The following is a 13,696-nucleotide window of genomic DNA, read 5'->3' as shown; positions in this document are numbered from 1 at the left end:
AGAGATTGTCTCTTGTGTAGTCTCAATGCTCCCCAGACAAGGGATACTTTAATTCTGCCATTCCCTACATGTTTTTTTTGGGGGGGGGGGGCGCCTTGATTTTGTCATTTTAATGTACTTCTAACCTTTTTAAAAATGTAATTGCAAAATAAACTCTTCAGGAAAAGAGAGCATCTATCATGCTATGTTTTTACAATGCCTAGCACAATAGGACCCTGATCTCAGTAAGGACATCTAGGCATTACTATAATACTAATTAATGACAACAACAATAACAATAATAAATGAAGACATGATGTTCCTGATATAGATTTACCTGATTTGGAGGAAGAAAGTTTAAATTCCTTAAATGACGTACAGAGCTTTGCCAGCAGAATTTTGAAGCTTCACATTTGTTCTTAAAGTACTTATAAGTTCTGCGCCAGGAAGGCTTCCTCCTGCAGAGCTGTGCATATCCTGAATCTGATTCCGGCTCTAACAGGCCAGCTGGAAATTCTGCCAGCAAGGGCAGAAACTCTCAGCTAATGTAGAGCTTGCAGAGCTAGCTTCTATGCCAGCTGCCTCCATAACCCTGCACTAGCACTGGCGTGTAAGGGGGTATGTGGAGGATGGGTATGGGGCAGGGCATAGCTCTGCTCTGCTGATCCTCAGCTGACATAAATTAGAGCAGTTGTAACTCATGCTGGGGCAGGGGCCAACACAAATCAACCCACAGAATTAGGGACTCATGACCAGCCCCATATGCCTGCACTGTGTGGAGCTTGGATTTGGGGGGAGAATTAAGACTAATGTACACCAGTGCACTAACAAAGGTCATTTGAACAGAAGGGTATTGTTTGTTCATTTTGCTCCATGTAGCCTTATGGAAAAGCCAGTGTAGCATAATCTGTGGTAAATACAAGCTTTGCCAAATTGCCACATAGTTTAGGTGGGGATCCAATCAAGCTCCAAACATATGCTGACTTATTAGCAGCCACTGCATGAGAAACCAGTGTTAAGCCTATGAGAGGAAGCTCACATCTGTGTTTCCCCACAAGTACTTTTTAGTTTTTCTGTGTATATCGAACTACAATAAGGAATTGGAAAAGGTACAGAAAACAGGGCTGGATTAACTTCTTGTGGGCCCGACTCCAAACTTATTTGTGAGCCCACCGGGGAATGATTGTAAAAGGGGCCGGGGGCAAAAGCACAGTGGGGCGGGAGCTAGGGTTGGTCCCTAGAGCAAGGGAGGGGCCAGGGGTAAACTGCAAGCTCAGCAGGGCTGGGGAGGGGGTAAACAGGATTCCCCCACCTCTGCCCACATAGAGGGGGTACCTACCTTCTCCCTGGTTCTAGCCCATTCTCTGCACTGAGCTGCCCCTCCTCCAGTGTGACAAAGTGGGAATGTTCTTAATGTTTTCTCTGAATACTGTGTGGGTGCCTCAGTTTCCCCTATGCATTTCTTAAGTATCTAGGTGGTGGGATAAGGCTGTGTGATTGTTGCAGAGCCCTAGAGGGCAGGTGTGATGCTGTCTGCACAGAGAATGGCTGACGCACTGTCTCCTGGCAACTGATGGCCTGGGCCCCTCCCCTGCAAGGTGCCAACTGAAGGTGTTGGAGAACAAAGAGATCAGGTGGCCTCCTGGCCCGGGGAGAGAGACAAAGGACAGAGGAGGGGCTGGAGGGGGTTGCAGTTTGGAGCTGGCTGGGGAAATGGAGGGAGGCCCAGCACTGGTGTCTGGGCTCCCTCCCCCACAAGATGGACCTGACTGAGGGGTCCTGTTTTCCATACCTACAAGCTCTGCTTTGACTGTGTTCCTGTCGTCTAATAAACCTTCTGTTTTACTGACTCCCCCCCACTCTGTGACATCCAGCAGCAGCAGGACAGGCTTTCTTCCAGCCCTCTGGGGTGGGTGTTGGGAGTGGGAGGAGCGGAGAGTAATGTGGTTACTCCTATAACCAGACTTTTAGTTTCCAGTCAGCACTGCTAACCAGACACCCAGGTCCCATTTTCTACTGGAGTTTCCAGTCTAAAACTGGATACCTGGCAACAGGGGTGCCAGAAAAGCCTGAGGGGGGGGAGGAGGGGCAAGCAATCATTTTTAAAAGTGAGAGGGCTAAGCCTTAAGCGGTGGGAAGCAAGGGGTGGGTGGGCTAGGGAGTGGAGAGGAGCTAATGGGCAGGGCCATGTCTGCTGTACTGCCCAGGTAGGTTGGAGACTGACACAGTATCCCCAGCCCAGATGACGTGACAGCCAGTGGTGGATTTAGAGTTAGTGGGGGCCCCTGGCCCTGTGCTCAGCTTCATTTTCTTTCTCTCTTTGGGACCCAGCCAAGAAAAAGAACATTCTCTCTTATCTCCCCCCACCCCTGTTTTTTCATTCTTTTTTTCTTCATCCTCCTCCTATAAGTAATAGCAAGTAAATGAAAATAAAGTGATTATTTTTGTAGTCTAACTTATTTTTCCACAGACCACTTGAAAATTGCAGAGGGTCTTGACAGACCACTTAATGATCTTTCCAAATATTGTAAAAAAACGTTGGGGTGCGGGGTCTGGCCAGGAGCTAGGGTGAGGGAGGGGACTCAGGGTTGGGGCAGGAGGTTGGGGTGTGGAGCGCTTACCTGGGGCAGCTCCTGTTTGGTGCGAGAGGTGCAGTTGGGAATGCGGGGGGTGCAGGAGTGCACGTTTGGTGCTCAGGATGGGGGTGGGGATGTGGGGGGGTTCAGGAGTCAGAGCATGGGGTGTGGAGGGGCTGGGGATGTGTAGGGGTGTAGGAGTCAGGGCAGGGGGCTCAGGGTGTGTGAGGAGAGTGCAGGGGGCTGGGTGTGTGAGGGGGTGCAGGGGTCAGGACAGGGGGCTGGGTGTGTGTGAGGGGGTGCAGGGGTCAGGACTGGCAGGGGGCTGGGGATGTGTGAGGGGGTGCAGAGGTCAGGGCTGGGAGTGTGAGGGGGTGCAGGAGTCAGGGCAGGGGGCTGGGTGTGTGTGGGGGGGTGCAGGGGGCTGGAGTTATGGGGGGATGCAGGGGGCTTGAGGTGTGTGAGGGGTTGCAGGGGTCAGGGTGGGCAGAGGACTGGGGGTATGGGCAGGGCCGGCTCCAGCATTTTTGCCGCCCCAAGCGGCGGGGGGGGAGAGGGGAAAGCCGCGATTGGCAGCACTTCAGCGGCAACTCTACCGCCGCCACTTCAGTCTTCGGCGGCAATTCGGCGGCAGGTCCTTCCCTCCCAGAGGGACTGAGGGACCCGCCGCCGAATTGCCACTGAAGAGCCGGACGTGCCGTCCCTCTCCGTTGGCCGCCCCAAGCACCTGCTTGCCGCGCTGGTGCCTGGAGCCGGCCCTGGGTGTGGGCTGGGGTCGTGGGGGTGCTCACGGCAGGGGGCTGGAGGGGGTATGCCCCGATTCCAGCCCCTTCCCCAAGGCCTCACCCCTGCCTCTTTTCCTCCTCCTCCCCGGAGCAGCGAGCGTGCTGAGGCTCCGCTCCTCCTCCTCCTCCCTCCTGCCAGCAAGCAGCTGATCCAGCTGATCGGCGGCAGGGAACGTAGCACGCTGGGGAAAGAGGCGGGGGAGGAGCTTGGCTGCCAGCAGAGCCTGCCCTGCTGCAGCAGGAACCAGCAGCACTAAGCTTCTGCCCCCACGGGGAGGGGGGAGGGACCAAGAGGAGCGGGCCGTGCCGGGGCCCCTTTGGACTGTGGGCCCGGTGCCATGGTAAATCCAGTACTGACAGAAAAGGGCAACAAAAATGATGAGGGGTATGGAACAGCTTCCACATGAGGAGAGATTAATAAGACTGGGACTTTTCAGCTTGGAAAAGAAACAACTAAGGGGGGATATGATAGAGGTCTATAAAATCATGACTGGTGTGGAGAAGGTAAATACGGAAGTGTTATTTACCCCTTCTCATAACAGAAGAACTAGGGGTCACCAAATGAAATTAATAGGCATCTGGTTTAACACAAACGAAAGGAAGTATTTCTTCACACAATGCACAGTCTGCCTGTGGAACACTTTGCCAGAGGATGTTGTGAAGGCCCAGACTATAACGGGGTTCAAAAAAGAACTGGATAAGTTCATGGAGGATAGGGCCATCACCACTATTAGCCAGGATGGGCAGGGATGCAAAACCATGTTCTAAAGTGTCCCTAGCCTCTGTTTACCAGAAGCTGGGAATGGGTGATAGGGGATGGATCACCTGATGATTTCCTGTTCTGTTCATTCCCTCTGAAGCACCTGGCATTGGCCACTGTCAGAAGACAGGATACTGGGGTGGAAGGACCATTGGTCTGACCCAGTATGGCCGTTCTTATGTTCTTACAATTCGGGCATTTGACTGGGAATTAAGAAATCTGGGTTCTATCCCCCAGCTCCGCCATCTGCTTCCTATATGACCTTGCACAAATTCCGTAGCTGACCTGTACCTCAGTTTTCCCACCTGCAGAATGGGGCTACTAACACATCCCTTACTCACAGGGGTGTGGTGAGGATAAATTCATTCATGTCTGTGTAGTGCTCTGGGAAGCCTATATGAATATATGAAATAAAAACTTTAAACACAGTTTTCTTTAGGTAAAATCTCTGCATGACTATGGAAGGCCACATTCTGGCTGCTCTTGAATAAATGGGTGTGGTGGGAGAGGACGCATGGATCCCTTTTCTCCACTGTGCATACACACACAAAGTGCACCTGTAATCCTGGTGCACTCCCTGAGACCAACACCAAGTGAATCCCAGGCCCACCCTGCATCTGTGTTGGCTGGTGAACTGTGGGTGGCACTAGGGGGAAGCCCATCCCTTCAGAGTGCTCCCTCAGCCTGCATGAGTCCTCCAGGGTTAGAATGCCTCTGGGAAGGCCTCACCATCTGTAGCTCTCTTATGGGGCTGTGGTTTACAAAGCCATAATGTAGCCCATAAAATATAAATGGGCTGGTTAAGACACTATTAAAGAAACGTGTTTAAGGAGTATGGAGATCACTCACTGACCCATCGAGCTCCAGGGAACAGGATGTAAGCACAACCTACATACAATGCATATCATATGTGCAGGTACTGAATGACATATTCAGACTCAGCCTATCTGAACTTGGTTTTCATATGTGAATGTCTAAACAGAATGGACTGTACCACATAAAATTAGAGAAAGAAGATCCCTACTATGCTCCCGCTCTCTCTCTCTTCCTCCACTTCCACTTGTGATATTGAGGCATCTGAGGTAACTGTAGACTTTATACCCAGATGACTTCAAGACAGAGTCTATCTCAGATTACCAGAGTCTACAGATTTCAGCTGATTCAAGTGCAGTCAGAGGTCACACTGTAAATCAGCAGTCTTTGGAAATTAACCTACCGTGCCATCCACTTCTCATGGCTTGCCACATCTATCTAAACATATCGATATACAAAATGAATGACATCTCCTGCTGCCCTTTAAAATGGTTTAGTATGAGATCTCTCTGTTTTCTCAGCCTTTGTGCTACCCTGATACACAAGGGCCAACCAGCAGCTCCAATTAAAAGTTCAGAAAAAATGGGTAGATCTTCTTCCAGATGGCTTTCAAGTGCCACTGAGCTCTGCAATAGATATTCACCAGCCCCTGGACAAATAGTTAGAGAAACAGAGACTAGGCATTGAGGATAAAGCCATGATAGTACTTCTAATCTAAAGAATTTTTCAATATGTGTATTTCCAAGGCAATTGGGTTTGGGAAAGGTAAAGGCACATATTTAATCAGAAGGGAGAAAGATAATAGTAATTTAAGTGTTTGTTTTCAAAGAGACAGTGATTTTATCCTTGATTTTCTCCTTTTCTCAAAATTCCCATACAGAAATGTATAGATTATAAACCAGAAGGGACCATTGTGATCCTTTAGTCTGACCTGCTGTCTAACACAGGTCAGAGAACTTCCAAAAATTAATTCCCGCTTGAACTAGAGCAGATCTTTTATCCAATCTTGATTTAAAAATTGCCAGTGATGCCATTCTACTGAAGCACCATTTTATATTGATTTCCCCCTAGCATTACCCTGTGAGTGTGCTGAGATGACTTGTCCATTCCAGGAAAAGTTTGCTTCTCTCTGCAGTAGGATTTATAACCTAGACCTTTAGCTGACCGAGAGAGAATGCGGAATCTTGAATCAAATGGAATCCTGAATCAACATCTTTTCAAAATGTGTGTTCCTTTTATGGCCATTTTGGCATGGAGATGCTGGACTGTAAAACTTGTAAGTTCATACAAAGACATACAAATCAGATTTGTTTTAACACATGTGTATCTGTACATACGCGCACAGACATTTCAACATGCAATATCATTTGCAGTGGTGACATATCAAAGCATATAACTGTGCATGTGCATGTGTAGATAGATAGAACATCCATATCTCTATATGCATAGAAATAGATAAGTGTTTTTGATATGTCACTGCTGAAAATGATTTTGCGTATTTAAATGATGCTGGTAACCTGGATTGACCTCCACATTGTAACCATATGATAGCTTTAAATTCTGGAAGTGCTAGTCAGGCTTTCACTTCCTCCATGTTTAGTGTCAGATTTCTAGCACTCCCTAGCATTGACAGGAGAAGGTCCTTATCTCAAGAAAAATGTGGATACATTGTGACAATTCCCTGGCCAGTGAAAAGTGAGAGATACTATACGAGTGGGACTGAGAATCTTTTCGATCTTGGTGGTTTGATGTGGAAATGGCCCCAAACATCCGCTGCAAGAGAGTCCCTGTTTCAGTTGCTAAGGCAGGGAGTGAGGGGGGCAGGTTGGGTTTTTTATATGTCATTAACAAAACTCGTGCACCTTTGATATTTTGCTTACATGGTCCTTCTGTCACTATTCACTTGCAATTACTTGTCTATTTAAAATGTCATTGACAAACAGACTTGTGTGGTATTGTGATCTTGTCCGTTTCTGATTAACTTCACATGCTTATGGGATTGTGGCGCATGAGTTGTGTGTGTATGTGGGGGAGAGGGAAACTTCTGTTGTTACTGACATACCATATCCCCCTATTGATTCTATGGGCAGCGCATAGCAGCTGTACATGCGCCACAAGGCTTACAGGGCAAAATCTTAGTGATTAACTGCAAATTACAATTGTAAAGCATTAGATTCCCCAGAAAAGTATGCTATTATGTTTCCTGTATTTATGGCTTATACATGAACTCAGAGCACGGGAAGTTGTCCCCCATCTACTTCTGCCCATTAAATTCAAAGATGAGCATCTCCCGTCATTAGGGGGGGAAATAGATTGCATGGATGATGCGACTACTGCTTATTCAGTATTGAATCAGTCAGGGAAGCATTTTTCTTGCTGGTATCTTTGAGAATGCTTCAAGAACCAAGATTACCAGAAAGAAAACAGAAAGTCTGCTTTTGGCAAGAATGGAGATTTCCTAGCATGTGGCCCAGAGTGGTTTTTTTATACAATTAAATAGAAAATTATAAACATTCAAAGCTAATTTTTGAAAACTGTGGTCCCAATTTTCCAAGGTAGGTACCTAAAGTTAGGCACCAAAATCCATACTTTGGCACCTTCAGAAGCAGCCTGATTTGCAGAGCTGCATTGAACCTGCAGCTCCCATTGAGTCAATTTTGGCCTGTGATCTAAGAAAAACTAGCTGGAGGAAATTAATAAATTAACAAATGCAAATTCTTTAAAGAAAAAAATAACCCTGTTTAAAAGTAAAATAACTGGCTTTTATGGCTGATTCATTTCCACTTGGATCCTATTAAAAAGATGTATGTCCCCTGATGAAGATCTCACCTGGCAAAAAAAAATAAAAATTTTTGGATGAGCGGCAGGGCCAGATTCTCATCGGTGTCCAAAAAACATTGAGTTTAGCTGTGAAGAGAGAAGGGGACACAAAGGAGCTGTTTGTGGTTTCTCAAACCTGAGGCTAGTTTAGTGCCAGCCTGGTGCCCAGCAGAGACTGCTCTAAGAGTACGTCTGCACTGCAACTGGGAGGTGTGCTTGCAACACACGCGGGCATACCCAAGCTAGCTACCTCACCAAAAACAGCAGTGGAGCCACAGCAGCACAGGCTGCCCAGTGCCACCGAAGTAGGAGGGTCCCTGGTGGGCCGTTACTCAGGCAGCTGCCACAGATTAACTGCTATTTTTAGTGACCTGGCTAATTCAAAGCTAGCTTGGGTATGCCTATGTGTACTGCAATCACACCTCCTGATTGGACACTACACCAGTGTCCTCTCATACACACACTACACCAGTGATGAAGCCCTCTGGGACTGTTCTGAGAGCAGGGAGTTGACAGGGATTAGATGCACTCTGGGAATTCCCCCTTTACCTGAGGAGTGGGTGAGGACTGATATAGCTGGCCAGATCTACCAGGTTTACAGCCCCTTGCTGCTGATGGCCTAGCACAAAGGGACAGTTACGTTGTGGACAGGGACACCCTGCGTGAAGACAGAGAAAAGGTGCTGGAATGTTGCATCTGTTAATAATTATACCCATAACAAACTGCAGGTGCAAATGCATGTACCTAGCTATCTGATTATTCAGCCAGAAACATATAGTTAGATGTCTAAGTGCTAATATTTGCTCCTGCTATTCATTACAGACTCGAAAATTACAGGGTCAATTATTTGCAGACATAGATTTATGCCTAGGTTGAGCCCTAGTGAAAATTAGTCCCTATAGACCAGAACATCAGCTGGTGTAAACTGATGAGATGCACATGCCTAAATTGGGTAAATATGTGATCTTAGTGCTGTACCCACCATCCTGTCTCGCCCTATTCCTTCCCTATGGTTTGTTATTTACACTTACTATGCCATGTCAAAAATTACAGCCAAACAATATCAGGCCTAGTGCTTATTCACATTAGTCCCACTGAAGACAATGGGCCCAATTCTCAATTGCCCTGAGGTCCCTTTATGCTACTTCAGCCGCAGATCTCCCCCTAAGGGAATATCTTTGGTGTAGGGGGGCTTTGCAGTTGAAGAACTGTCGGAATAGCTCTATTCTGCCCCCCTCATAGTCCCTTGTGTAGGATGCCTGCCACAGGGCATTCCAGCAGGGCTGGGGCATCACTGCATTCTGGTTATTTTTGGCTGCATTCAGCCCCTAAGGGGACACAGGCAGCATGAATATAAATTAGAGCTGCCTTCAGGTTAGAGCTGCTCTGTGATTTACACTGAGGATTAGGTAGGCCCGGGCCATGGTCAGGACACCAGAAAATGCAATGGTGGTATAAACAAAGAAAGAATTAATAATCATCAGCAAATGTATTTCACAGCAAATGCATATGAAAAACACTGTATGCTGTCAGTACTCGGAAAAGGGGGTTATAAAAACACTCTGGGGTACTAAGAAATTGGCTCATAAAATAACTATACTAACAATGTCAATTATTAGCTTTTCACTACAAGATAAATATAAACGGACTTTATCCCCAAACTAGCAAAATACAGGGAATCAATCTCAATAAAAAGAACTGTTAGGGTAAGCTATTTGGGAAGCAGAAACAAGCCTTTCCTGGCTTAGAAACATTAGCCTACCCTTCTCAGCAGGTGATTAATGTCTTCTGCTGCCAGATGACACTGAACTTTCACAGTGAGTTTAGCTGGGAGGGAGATTATTAGGAATGCCTGCATATAAACTCCATCAGCATTATGATTTTTGTGGGGGGCAAATGTACAAACGTCTCTACTTCCTTGAGAAGATAAACTTTAATAAAGTAGAAATTAAACTTATTAGTTTCAAGCCAACTAATTATAGCATTAGTTATATACATCTGGGACTTCATGGGACTTGGCATCATTCTCTAGTGATAGAGCCACATTTTGAAACTTGGCCTCCAGTTTTGTATCCGAATTCAGCTGCAGATGCCATTTTGCAGGTGCAAATCATGCCGTTTAGATTTGAATGTGCCTGCAATTCAGGTTGCTAGTGGCATCATTTATGCCAACAATCATTTCTGACCACAAAATAAACTGAACACTGGGTTGAGAGCCCTTTAAAAAACCAGGCCTATAATGTTTTAGATATTACTCTTGGTACATATATGCCATAAAATTCTTTAAATAAAATGGGTAGAGTTCCTCTCTGCTGTTGCTCCTTTAACATCAATTATAGTTACAGTACGGATGAATTTGGCCCAATATTTTTTGTAAATTCTTGTTTTCTTTTCAAACAAGCATTTAATTTTCTTTGTTCTGAGCAGAGCTGACTGGGAACTTTCCGCCAAAATATTTTTGATGGAAAATGCAGCTAGTCCAAAATTGACATTTTCCCTCTATTTTTTTGATTTCCCATTGGAAAAATCAAAATGAAATATTGTCTTTCACAGTAGGTCAACCGTATTAAAATATTTTGGTTTATTGAACCAAATTGTAATGTTTCATTTCAGGTCAGTTTGCTAGCGATCTGTGTTTACCTGATTTACTGCCTCATGGGAGTTGTTGTTCAGGTGCCTCATACCTCCATTATCCTCTATGGGCCAGGCTCCCTCGCTGGACTACATCTCCCATGATGCACTGCAGTCTTCCCTCTGATTGAGTCATGTGTCAGGGACACATGCTGCTTTTTTTCAAAGCAGCATTAAAGTCTGTCTAGCAACACATCCCCTGGACCTGTCTGATGGAATCTTCTATGGCTAGTAGGATTCCTAGGAAAATAGATGCATTAACCAACATCCCCACTCTACCTAGTAACTGGTCACAGCAGGATTTGGTCCTGTGTTTGTTGTTCAGAATCACTATCAATAATCAATTCAAGATGTTGTATAACTATAAAAACATATATGCTTAAATTTGTGATTTCTTCTAATTTTTGCAGAGAGGAAATGGTGATGAACTCTAAAATAGCAATATAGGCACACAAGCAGGCCTGATTTTAACCAGATGGTCTCTGAGTCTCTGATTATTATGATCAAGACTCTACAATTCTGGGGCACCTCAAGGCGAATTTCTGTTCCAAGTTCAACCAAATTAGGTAGCAATAGAAAGTAAGGTTTGTGGCAGGTGGGTCTAACTGGTCTTTTGTGACATTACTAAGACCACTAAACTGACTTAAGAAAAGTATAATGACAACAATTTGTATTTAATAACAACCATAATTATGTTCAAATAAAATAATAATAATACCATTAACTATGAGCCACTTCTGAAGAGCAATTTTTATTCACACCAATTTTACTATTCTGGGCAAATATCCATTTTAATTTCATTGAGAGTCAACATACTCCTATTTGAACTGAGGCAAAGGAACATCAGGCCTTTGATACTCACCTCGTACTGCCTATCCTCTTGGAATACAAGCCCTCTGGAGTTTGAACATGATGGTTTGCAAAGGGACTTCACGTCAGAGCCATTAAGTAAAGTTTAGATTCCTTCAATGGAAAATCCTACCATCCTCTACAGCAGTGGTTCTCAAAGCCGGTCTGCCGCTTGTTCAGGGAAAGCCCCTGGCGGGCCGGGCCAGTTTGTTTACCTGCCGCGTCCACAGGTTCGGCCGATCGCGGCTCCCACTGGCCGTGGCTTGCTGCTCCAGGCCAATGGGGGCTGCAGGAAGGGCGGCCAGCACATCCCTCAGCCCACGCCGCTTCCCGCAGGCTCAGCCCCCATTGGCCTAGAGCGGCGAACCGCAGCCAGTGTGAGCTGCGATCAGCCGAACCTGCGGACGCGGCAGGTAAACAAACTGGCCCGGCCCGCCAGGGGCTTTCCCTGAACAAGCGGCGGACCGGCTTTGAGAACCACTGCTCTACAGTGCTGTAGTTCTCTCTTCTGTGGATGAAATGTATCACTAAAGAAATCCAAACTGTTCAATTGCTTGAATTAGTTTCTGTGTCTTCTCTCCAGTGTCTGTTTAGCCTTTTTGAAGGTCCACAGCCATCTCACAAAAGGGCTCTGCCATATTTTGTGTCATCATTTCATTGCTATTTGGACCATTCACAACAATGCTAAACAAAATAACTCATAACTTTCCATGGAATAAAATTCTGATCAGGCTAACTCTTTGATTTATGTCATGTTCATGAATTAACAAAAGCCCATATTAGAGAATATGCCTGGTGTGACCCAAGAAACCCTCAATGCCAGCTGGGAAGGGGGTTACAAGAATTTCCTGATTCTGGTATATGCATTCTGGTTCACCAAAGAATGTCATGTGTGGTCTTAAATGAAAGCCAGTGTCACACTGGACTTTAATATCATTGTGAAACGTATGTACAGGTACTATGTAAGGAGTTATGTGTATATACTAAAAACATGTTTTAAAGTCTGTATCAAGGTAGCGTTGACAAACAGGTTTTCTGTCAGATAAGGGACGCTTATTCACTGGTCTCTCTGTTGAACTGTAGATTAAGTATTGTCTCATTCACAACAGGTCTCCCATCACCTATCTAAGATGAATGCAGACAAGGGATTGTAAGAATTTCAGAAAAGAACTAAAAGGTATAGAAACATATCAGGGGAAGAGAACCTTATCTTGAGATACACACTGCTGAATTGTATATGGGGAACAAAGAAGACACCTTGTTGTCCTGCACCTAGAATGCAGTGCATTTACATTGATGAAAATGGGATCACAATCAGCTTTGGTTGAAGATGCTGCAAAGCGTTTGGGATGAGATAAACTTCATTAGACAAGAGGTTAACCTAATAGTTAAGTTTAGTCTCTAGCAAGTGTGTTAAGATTTTGTTTGTTTTCAATATTTCTTGAATCTTTGATAATAAACTATTTTTTCACTATAAATATATCTCAGTGCTGTGATATTAAAGTAGGGGCTGATCCTGAGTTGAAACATGCAAGCTGGTTTGTACACCATTCCCTGGGTACATCAGACCAGCTATTTCTGTGAGTGTACAGTTGATAAGGGGCTGACACTACAGAGGAATACTTCAAAGGGACTTAGGGACTGGGGTCCACCTATTGTTACCCTGCAAGGTAAAGTAAGGGCGGGCATAGACCAGAGGATAGTGCTTTGGTGGCTGACAGGCTGGTAGTGTCAGGGAGCTGACCCCCAGTTAAGCACAAGTTAGTCTCCCTAACACTGGAGGCCAGGGAGTAACAAGGTGACTCATTGTCCTGGGTACCCTGAGAACTATCACAACTGCACACATGTATGTTATTGAGAGCAAAAACAACAAATAATAATATGCTGTTTTGCAACCATCTCTGTATATTATAGTTTCACAGTTAGCATTAGCTGCTGATAATGCTCTAATTCTGAGAGTCTGAGTCTGGGCCTGTCTAGCTGCACTATCCCTGTGGAATGTGTTGGCATGTTGATATGTGGTCCCTAAAGTAGCCTGGTCCTAGCCAATTAAGCCTTATAGATTACGACTAAAGCCCAGATCCTACAAACATTTACACATGCACTAAACTTTATATGTGTAAGTGGTCCCACTGATCACTTACATGAGTAGTGGTAGTAATGTGTATTTGCAGGATTAGAGCCTACAACTTTATACTCAGACCAGATACAGATTGGGAACCAGTGGATGTCACAGAGCATTGATGTGATTTGTTCTCACCGGCTTTTTTTCTCAATAAGTTTGCTGCTGCCTGTTGCTCCAGTTGGAGTTTCCACATTGTCGTCACATTCAGTCCCAGTACAGTAGAGTGAGTGACAGTACTCTAATGTGGAGGTGATAAATGCATTGGTCATGATGATACAATCCACATTTAAGAGGCAGGCTATAGCCTCTTAGCCAGCCAATGACAGTGGAATCACTGTTGCAATCTCTGTGCTCAGGA

The sequence above is a fragment of the Emys orbicularis genome, chromosome 2 (genome assembly GCF_028017835.1).
Source record: "Emys orbicularis isolate rEmyOrb1 chromosome 2, rEmyOrb1.hap1, whole genome shotgun sequence".
NCBI lineage: Eukaryota > Metazoa > Chordata > Testudines > Emydidae > Emys > Emys orbicularis.
The sequence above is the reverse complement of the archived record's forward strand: the minus strand, read 5'-3'. Positions refer to the sequence as shown.